Raw genomic sequence first — 9852 nt, 5'->3', positions numbered from 1 at the left:
GTTTGCTATGACCGGTGCATTCTCTTGGCAAAACTCTATTAGATAGGTGGATACTTTACCACTGCACCATCTGGGAAGCTCCTCTCACTCTTATTTCTCTTTATTTTCCCCCATTCTCCAAAGTCTTCTCCATACGATGGAATTATGAGCACATCACACTTTTGCTCTCATACTTTAACTCCTATTAGGTATTCACGCAACATGCTATGCAGGTTTTCATTATGTAAATTCCATTTCACTTTCTAGTCTCATGCCCCTCCATTCCACCCAGTTTGCTTTATCTAATTAAAGTCATAAGAGACCCCTGAGAGTTTGCTCTTGTCTATGATTTTATGTTTTATGTGTTCTTTCTTTTGACTGGAATGTCCTTTCTCATTTTGTCTCCCCAGTAAACTCTTACACATTTTTCAAGATTCTAGTAACTCTTCCTTTTTTGGAATGGTCCCTGTCCCCGTAAGTGATCCTCATCTCGGGGCTCCCTCAGTGCTGTGTACAAATCTTTATCACAGCATCTCTTGCAGTGTTCTGGGAAAGATCTCACTCCTTGAGGGAAAACACTGTATCCTCCTCATTTGGAGATTTGCAGTGACTCACACAGAACCTAGCACAGGGCAGAGCATCAGTGAGTATTTGCTGAATGAAATAAAGGAAGAAATCAAGATGATGAATTAGATCACCTGAACCTGTGCTTCTCATAATTATTTGTGTGATTTTGATGATGCTTCTTTGGGTTTCAGAATTTTTTCATCTGCCAAATGGGGAAATAGAGCTAGCTTTTCTGTTAGGCTTTCTCCAGTTTTATACTTGATGGCTGAAATTATCATCTATTTCAAAGGCTGAAATACATATTTTATTTGATTACAGAATGTTTTATAAAAGGGTAAGAATACTGGGAAAAAAAATGTCACATAAAAATCAGAATTTCCACTATATCTCAACAAAGGTGATAATTTGATTATATTGGGCCAATATTCCTAAAAGTCTACAATCGGCTCTAGCTGAATCATGCTGCCCCTTTAGATGCAGGTGTGTGCATTTTGTCTGACAATCCTGCCCATCTTTTTCTATTGTCCCCTCTTAACAGAGGGAAAGTATAAGTTGCTGCCTATTGTCATACTTATACCACAGTATTCTTCAGGAAAAATAAGAAGTAGAAAATATTTCTTGGGGACTTTCCTGGTGGTCCAGTGGTTGAGAATCTGCCTTTCATTGCAGGGGATGTGGGCTCGATACCTGGTCAGGGAACAAGAATCCCACATGCCATGGGGCAATGAGAGAAAGCCTGAGTGCTGCAACAAAGATGCAATATAACCAAAATTTTTTTTAAAAAAATAAAATATTACTTGTTCCCATTTCTCTGTTTAAAGGAGAAAAATGAAAAATAAATGGAGAGCCGCTTGTTTCTTATCCTTGGGTGACCTCACTCACTTAAGTACATTTGTATGCATAATTACAAACAACCTAAAATTTGCTTGAAAAGTGAAAGTGAAAGTATTAGTCCCTCAGTCATGTCCAGCTCCCTGCATTCCATGGACTGCCAGGCTCCTCTGTCCTTGGAATTCTCAAGACAAGAATACGGGAGTAGGTCGCCATTTCCTTCTCCAAAAATTTGCGTGGGTGGTACCAATTCAAAGTATTCTGGCTTTAGTTTTCTTTTCCATCTTAGTTCATCTAGATTTTGATGTCCTGATGATCCTTTCCAGTGGTCACGTATGGATGTGAGAGTTGGACTGTGAAGAAAGCTGATGCTGATCGCCAAAGAATTGATGCTTTTGAACTGTGGTGTTGGAGAAGACTTGAGAGTCCCTTGGACTGCAAGGAGATCCAACCAGTTCATTCTAAAGATCAATCCTGGATGTTCATTGGAGGGGCTGATGCTAAAGCCGAAACTGCAATACTTTGGCCACCTCATGCGACGAGTTGACTCACTGGAAAAGACTCTGATGCTGGGAAAGGTTGGGGGAGGGAGGAGAAGGGGACGACAGAGAATGAGATGGCTGGATGGCATCACCAACTCGATGGACGTGAGTTTGAGTGAACTCCGGGAGTTGGTGATGGACAGGGAGGCTTGGCGTGCTGTGATTCATGGGGTCGCAAAAAGTCGGACACCACTGAGCGACTGAACTGAACTGATGATCCTTTCAGAAAATGCTGTTGACTTAATAAAGACAAATATGTGCTTTGTGCTCAGTCGGGTCCAACTCTTTGCAGCCCCATGGACTGTAGCCCACCATGCTCCCCTGTTCATGGACTGTTCCAGGCAAGAATACTGGAGTGGGTTACCACTTTCTAGTCCAGAGGATCTTCCCAACCCAGGGATCGAACCTTCATCTCTTGGGTCTCCTACATTGGCAGGCAGATTCTTTACTACTACAGCACCTGAGAAGCCCCAATACAAAGACCTCATTAATTAATTTGGTATTTCTTTCACCTGAAGCAACTGATGCTTTTCATCTAACGATTACTTTATATTTGAATATTTATCATAAGAACATTCTCTGCTCACTTCAAATCCTGTGAAAACTACTTCCTGCCTTTCAAGGATGCTATGAAAACTTGTCTAAGAGAGCACAAGGAAATTACTCTTCGTTTATTCCTTCATTGTTCCTGTTAGAACTGCAAGAACTGCATATTTATACGCTTGCATTTTTTAAATGGACCTGCGAATCCGGTCTACTGTAGAGTTAAGTGTTGGGAAACAAGACAGGCATGAGTTGATGATGCGGCCTGAAGTCTAGGGAGGCCGAAATCACCCGATAAAGAAAACAGCAGCTCTCCATTCCCTCTTGTTTTTTACACGAAAACTAGGACGTTCGCCATCCGCACTTCAGAGCTCAAAGAACACCTCCTATGTACTGTGTAATTTTGCAGGAACCCCTATTCCTTAGCTTAGAACCAGAGGGGGCGGGGAAGGCAGCGGTCACTCAGCTCCACTGGCCAATGAGAGGGGAGAAAGCCCCGCCTCCTTCCCTGGGAGGTATTGCGGGCATGCGCAGTGGGCGTTCCAGCGCCACCACCCATCAGCTGAGAATCGTAGCTGGGGGCTCAGGGGCCCTTGGGTCCCCGCGGCCAAAGGAGAAGGAAGCCGAGGAGGTCGGGGTAAGAGGAGCCTCGGGAGGGGGTGTCCCTGGCGGGGCGCCCCGAAAGCGGGTGTCCCCGTGGCTGCCGCGCCACCTTGTTTTTTGTGCGCGTTGTCAGGTGGCCGCCGCCCCTGCGCTTTGCGGCAGGCTCCCGGGAGTCGGAGGGCCGGCGCTAACCCTGCCCCGCGATCGCGCTGCTCCCCACGCCCCGCGGGCTGGCGGGGGTGCGCTGCCCGATCAGGCGGGTCCCGCCAGCCCGGCCCGCCCAGCGCCGGCTGCGCTGCAGCCTCGCCGCCGCCCCCGGCCGCCCCGGCCGCGCTCGCTCAGGCGCACCGGCGGGCTGCGCGCTCCGGGGCGGGGCTGGTGCCCGAGCCGCTCCGGCCCAGCTCTGGAATCCAGCTTCTGCCTCGGGCTGGACACCAGTTGACCTCTTCCTCTTTTTAACGCACGGATTTAGAAAACGCGGTTTGAAGTTCTCCTCTCGAATACGGAACAACTGAAGACATATATTTCTGTAGTAAAGGAGCCGTCTTTTTATTCGAAAGCTCATCGTGGTTGCTTTTCGGTTTGGCAAGGGGAGTTTGACATGCAGCCTTTCTTTGATCTTTTCAGTGCAGGAAAGTGATAGTCGCTCTTTCGTGTCCGACTCTTAAGCGACCCCATGGACTCAAGCCCGCCAGGCTTCTCTGTCCGTGGAATTTTCCAGGCAGGAATACTGAAGTGGGTTGCCATTCCCTTCCCCGGGGGATCTACCCGACCCACGTCTCCTGCATTGTAGAATGATTCTTCTACCATCTGAGTACCTGCCCTTAATTGGCTTTCACAAAGCCCTTTGCAGGTACATAAAATATTCCAGGATGCCTCCCTACCCCGCCCCTCTTGTTTTTTAAGTTGTTACTTTCCTTAAATTCAGACAAAAAAGGAAAAAATGCCCTTCCAGTCAAATGGTGTATATTTTTTTTCCTCTCAAGTTTCTTACATTTGCTTGGCTCTTATAGACATACGTTAATTTTTGTTTAATTCAGATCAACATATTCTGACCATAATTATATATCATTAAAGCTTGCACAGCATCTGGAAGAAAAGGAAATGGTTATGAAATGCTGTGCTGTTCAGTGATATTGGAGGTGTACCTGTCTTCTGGAGTTGTTCTGATCACCGCCCCTAACCCCCCAGGGCAGAGACTTATAGCAGTGTTAAACTGTGTGTTGTGATGTGGACAGGCCTCTGCTTTGCAGGCTGCTTTGAGAAGTTTGTCCCTGTCCCAGACTTTTGACTGGTTAAGAATTATGCTCTAGTTCAGATTTTCTGAAGAAGCAGTAACATCTACATTTTTCTTCAGATATCTTACTTCTGCTGTTCCTGATCTCAAAATCAGTCTGCATTTTGATTATGATCTCAAACTTTAGCCAGGGGCTGCTGGATAAAAAATAAATCGTATGGAACACCTGCAGTAAGTCTGAGTAAATTTTGCTGTAATTCCATTTAATTTGAAAGCTTAGTGCATGAAAGGGTGAAAAATAATTCTTGGTGTTGTGGACCAAACCGAGATAGTATGATAATTTAGTGGATGGAAGAGCTGAGCCAACAAATGCAGTTAATGCAACTTATGTTGACAGTGCTCATGCTTGTAGTAGAGTGATCACCCTCACATCTGTGGAACATCCTCTATGGCCCCAGCACTTGTGAATTCCACAAGACTAGCAGACTTGTCTCTCTCATTTTTATATTCGGGAGGTAGGAATAGATAATAAATGATGTACTGACTAGATCATTTTAAATGATGATGCAGTAGGTTAAATCAGCAGAGGGGCAGAATGGTGACTTCTCACTTCAAATCAAAGTGGCTGTAGAATACTTCTCCAGCCATGTGACCCGCCTTTCTGGGAGAAAAAGCAAGTCACCGAGGGAGGGGGCAGGGGTCATGGGACGAGCCCTCCAGGGAGAGGAAATAGCATGGAGCAGTGACCCAAGGCAGCGATAAGTCTGGGACATCCTGGATCTGAAAGAAAGCCCTCGAGTTCACTGTCTTAGCAGTGGTTATGTTAATCCTCATACCGAGTGTGTGTTCTTAGGAAATAGGTACATTTATTTTGCAAATATTTATTAAGCACTTATTACATATGCAGATACTGAAAATAGAGCAATCTACGCAATAGACCAAAAAAAAAAAACCACCAAAAACAAACAAAATAAACCTGCCCTTCAAAAATGAACTTATCATTTTTGGAGCACAGGTTGGAGGGAAGTACTGCTGATGCTCACCATTAAGAAAGTGAAACTGACTATAAACTATTTCTATTGGTTTATCCACACTGAATTTACAGAGCATAACCTTTATGTTAATGGGAGTCTTAAGGATTCTGCACTGCGCCCTGTAGTAACTAGGAATAATGTTTGATGCTCCAGATTCCTTTGAAAAATCCCCTTTGTTCTTTTATTTGTGCTGTTTAGAAACAGTCTGAAGATTCTCAGTACAAGTATTGCACTTTGATCCCCTCTTCCCATCTTTCCCTTTGTAATGTTTATATTTCCTCATTGAATGCTAATTTTTGAGATGTTTGGTGAACACTGTTCAGTAGAACTTTGCTGAAATGGAAATGTTCCATCCGTGAGCTGTCCAAGCCAGTGGCCACACATGTGCAGACACTTGATAGTGGAAGTTTAGATAATGAGGTATAGTTATTCTGAGCCATAAAACTTGGAATTCTGAATGGGCTTTTAGAAGTATACAGCATGATTGCTTTTGTGCATTTTAGCTCTGGGCTACATGCTGGATGGAGAGTGACGTGCAAAGCAGACATCAGAGTAACTTGGTTGATATAACCTGTGTGCAAAGATCATATGCTTTTCAATCAGTTTATAGTTAGCTGTCTATCTGTTTCTATGTATTTTACAGAATAGTTGGTTGTTTGGACCCTTTATTTCTCATAGCTCATCAATGAGAGCCAATCACTGTTGTCTTTTAGATACCACTATGAGCAGAATAAGAGAAGATGAGGAAGCTATGCAGCTGTGTTAGCATGATTCATCATGAAGTCACCCCAGGCCTATTTCCCCATCTTCCTTGAGTTTAGCCAGATTTCACACAGGGTCTGCAGAAAGGTGGTAAATTTGGTGTTTCTGAATTGAGTGGGCTTACCTGTCCTTAATTTTGTTGTACAGGGCAGCAACAGCATGGTTTTGTGTTTTAAGATATAGTAGGCTCTAAGATTTAGTTTCAAATTTTAGCTCTTTTTCTTACATTAAGCATGTTGCTTATTCTCATTATGCCTGTTTCTTTGTGTGAAAAATCATAATTATTGTTGTACCAATCTCCGTAGGCTTGGTGGAAGAATCAACTTAGAAAATAAACATGGAAGTCCTAAACACAATGCTTAGGAGATAATGCTAGCAATAATCTTGTTAAGTTTTCCTTTCCCTTCCATCGATCACAGTTTCTTTTCATTCTTAGCTGAGCCAAGAGACTCACCACTGCACCCTTCCTCTAAGGAAATGCCAACCAGTCCAACAGTGGTAGCCCTTTTGGATGAATGACGCTTAGTTGTCTCACCAGCAGGAACTTCCTCGAATGTCGGCGCTTGAGTAAAGGGATGAGGAAAACCGGTAGTTTATAGCTATTTGGTTGATTCTCTGAAGAGCAGAAAGGGAGACCATAAATGAAAACAGTGGGAAGGCTTATTTTAGGCTTGTTGAGTCTTGAGGGTTAAGGTTAATGCTACAATACGGAGTGGCAGTCCACAGGACTCAGTGATCACACTCCCCTCTGGGGGAGAAAGCGGGCCTCGGCTAATCCTGTGGTCGGCTGGTCCTGAGGCAGGGAAGGTGATGTTGCTGTTATGATCTGTTGATGTTGCTCCTGAAGATGCGAGAGCGGAGCTTTCCTTTCTTCTGTGTAGAGTAGGAAAGCTCTTGGTCCCTGGATGTTCATTATCTCATTTGGATCCTGGCAGCAGGCCCAAATGCTAAGTGTCTTCCTCAAAGTCAAGACCTCCCATTTTTGCCAGTTCCACTGGCAGTTGCAAAGGCAGTTGGTGAGTTCCTGCAGCTTCAGAGACAGACACTACAGAGAATGAAGAGTGTGACTTGGAGACGTGGATGTGAGACTCACTTGTGTGTGTGTGTGGACGGAAGAGCACCCCCAAGAGAGTACATAAAAAAGAAAGAGGAACACGTCCTCATCTAGTGTGTTCGTGTAAGCTGTGAGCCTAGTTGATAGAGGGAAAGGAGAAAGAAAGATCAGTGAGCCAGGAGGACGTTGCCCCTGTCTGTACAGTAAAATATTATTTGGCAGTGAACAGGAAGGGAGAAAGCAATGGCAGTCCACTCTAGTACTCTTGCCTGGAAAATCACATGCAGGGAGGAGCCTGTTGGGCTGCAGTCTGTGGGGTCTCGAGGGGTCAGACATGACTGAGCGACTTCACTTTCACTTTTCACTTTCATGCACTGGAGAAGGAAATGGCAACCCACTCCCGTGTTCTTGCCTGGAGAATCCCAGGGACAGGGGAGCCTGGTGGGCTGCCTTCTATGGGGTCTCACAGTCGGACAGGACTGAAACAACTTAGCAGCAGCAGTAAACAGGAAGGAAGAATCGATACATGCTGCAACATGAATGGGCCTTGAAAACATGCTGAGAAAAAGAAATTAGTCACAAAAAGAACACATTGTATGATGCCTTTAATATGAAATGTACAGAACCAGCAAGCCTGTAAAGACATAAAATAGATGAGTGGTGGCCTGCAGCTTAGGAGCTTGTTGAGAAATGGGGAGTCACTGCTAATGGGTATCAGCTTTATTTGGGGGGTAAGGAAACGTTCTAGCAGTGTTGAGGTTGCACAACTTTTTATCATGAGTATTTAAAAACACCATTGGATAGTGCACGTTGAATGAGTGAGTGTATGCTGTGTGAATTTCATCTAAGTAAAGCTGTTGTGCTCAGTTTCATCCAGCTCTTTGGACTGCAGCCCACCAGGCTCCTCTGTTCATGGGATTATTCAGGCAAGAATACTGGAGTGGGTCACCATTTCCTTCTCCAGGTGACCTTCCTGACCCAGGGATTAAACCCACATCTCCTGTGTCTCTTGCATTGGCAGGCAGAATCTTTACCCACGGATCCATCAGGGAAGCCCTTTTCAACCCCCAAGCTCTTACTGGGGGAAAAAAGATGCAAAATCTAAAGATCTGGTTGGTGTTTTGAAGGCAGTTTGGGATAGTATTGATCTTGCTGAATCCCAGGTCCAGTGTAGTTTGGGTCCTCAGCTCTTCAGGTGGATGCAAGCCCAAGGCCAAGGCTACCTGGGAGTAATCTTATTCCTGCTGCCCTGCTGCAGTGGTTCTACTGTTTGAGTAGAAGTTTGATTTACCTTTTTATGAAATTGGTTTTGGGTCTCTGTCAATTACTTAGTGAAGTCCAAAGGGCTCAGAAAAGATGAACTGGACCTGTCGATCAGGGAGAGAGAATGGAGAGCATCTAAAACCTCCCAGGGATTCCAGGGTGGCCTTGATACAGCAGAGCACAGGCATTTTCCCAGTTCTGTTTTTTCTGTCTCAGCCGTTCCACTGTTGTACTTCCTACCAGCACCAGTCATTAGATCAAAGACACATATTTCCTTGTGGTCTCTTCACTCCTGATTACCAGAAATCTCCAGTGGGTTCTTCTTGCAACATATTCAAACCAAACCTAGCATCCAGAGCCCACCCTCTTCTGTGACATCAGTTTTATGGGGCAGCAGGGACAGGTAGTTTTAGAACCAGAACCCTGGAATTGAATCCCACCTCTGCCTAGTGGGTTGTTTGGGGTACCTTTCCAGTTACTTAATCTTCCTAAGCCACACTTTGCTCATTGGTAAAGCCAGGTTTATTTGCCACTGCCTACTTTGAAGGGGAGAACTTGAAAATTCAATTGGACAGTCTATGTGAAATGCTTTTCATTTCACAGATGTGCAGTAAATGTTAGGCCATTGCACTTTTTCCTTCTGTGTGTCATCTCCTGCTTACCCGACCATGAGGCATCTGATCCAGGGCTGACCATAGATTTCCCCTTCTTTTGGTAACTGACACACTGCCTTCATACTGTCCACGTGGTCTGGGTATGTCTGCCTCAGCTTCATATCTTTGCTTTTATTGTTTTTCATATAGTCATACTCAGGTATCCAAGTCTTACACCTGAGTTTCACAAATTATAGGGAAGAGTGATAGTCATGTTTCCTTTTCCCCATCCCTATCACTTTTGCCCAGCACATGACTCTCCACTGATCCAGCCCACCCACCAGCAGAGATGGGATTCAGTTCCAAGATTCTGGTTCTAAAGCTACCCATCCTTGCTGCCCCATAAAACTAAGTCACAGAAGAGGGCAGGCTTGTATTGCTTTTATTGTTTTATATTATTAACTTTTTCATTCTCCTAAATGGAAGGCTTGATTTGAGCATTCTTTGGCATTGCCTTTCTTTGGGATTGGAATGAAAACTGACCTTTACAAATTCTGTGGCCACTGCTGAGTTTTCCAGATTTGCTGGCATATTGAGTGCAGCACTTTCACAGCATCATTTTTTAGAATTTGAAATAGCTGAACTGGAATTCCATCACCTCCACTAGCTTTGTTTGTAGTGATGCTTCATAAGGCCCATTTGACTTCACATTCTAGGATGTCTGGCTCTAGGTGAGTGATCACACCATTGTGATTATCTGGGTCGTGAAGATCTCTTTTGTATAGTTCTTCTGTGTGTTCTTACCATCTTAATTCCAATCCCAAAGAAAGGCAATGCCAAAGAA

General features: G+C 44.5%; 1 protein-coding gene across 1 annotated transcript in view; it reads left to right on the top strand.

Annotated features, from left to right (window-relative positions):
- Nucleotides 1-2980: 2980 nt before the first annotated feature.
- STX7 (syntaxin 7) overlaps nt 2981-9852 on the top strand; it is a 60579-nt gene continuing 53707 nt past the window's right edge. The window contains exon 1 of the mRNA XM_055433073.2: nt 2981-3099. The gene's annotated coding sequence lies outside the window, so the exon portion shown is untranslated. The remainder of the gene's footprint in view (nt 3100-9852) is intronic.

This window comes from Moschus berezovskii, chromosome 10 (assembly GCF_049115385.1).
Source record: "Moschus berezovskii isolate FMDL1 chromosome 10, NW_MosBer_1.0, whole genome shotgun sequence".
Taxonomy (NCBI): Eukaryota; Metazoa; Chordata; class Mammalia; order Artiodactyla; family Moschidae; genus Moschus; species Moschus berezovskii.
The sequence above is the reverse complement of the archived record's forward strand: the minus strand, read 5'-3'. Positions and strand labels throughout refer to the sequence as shown.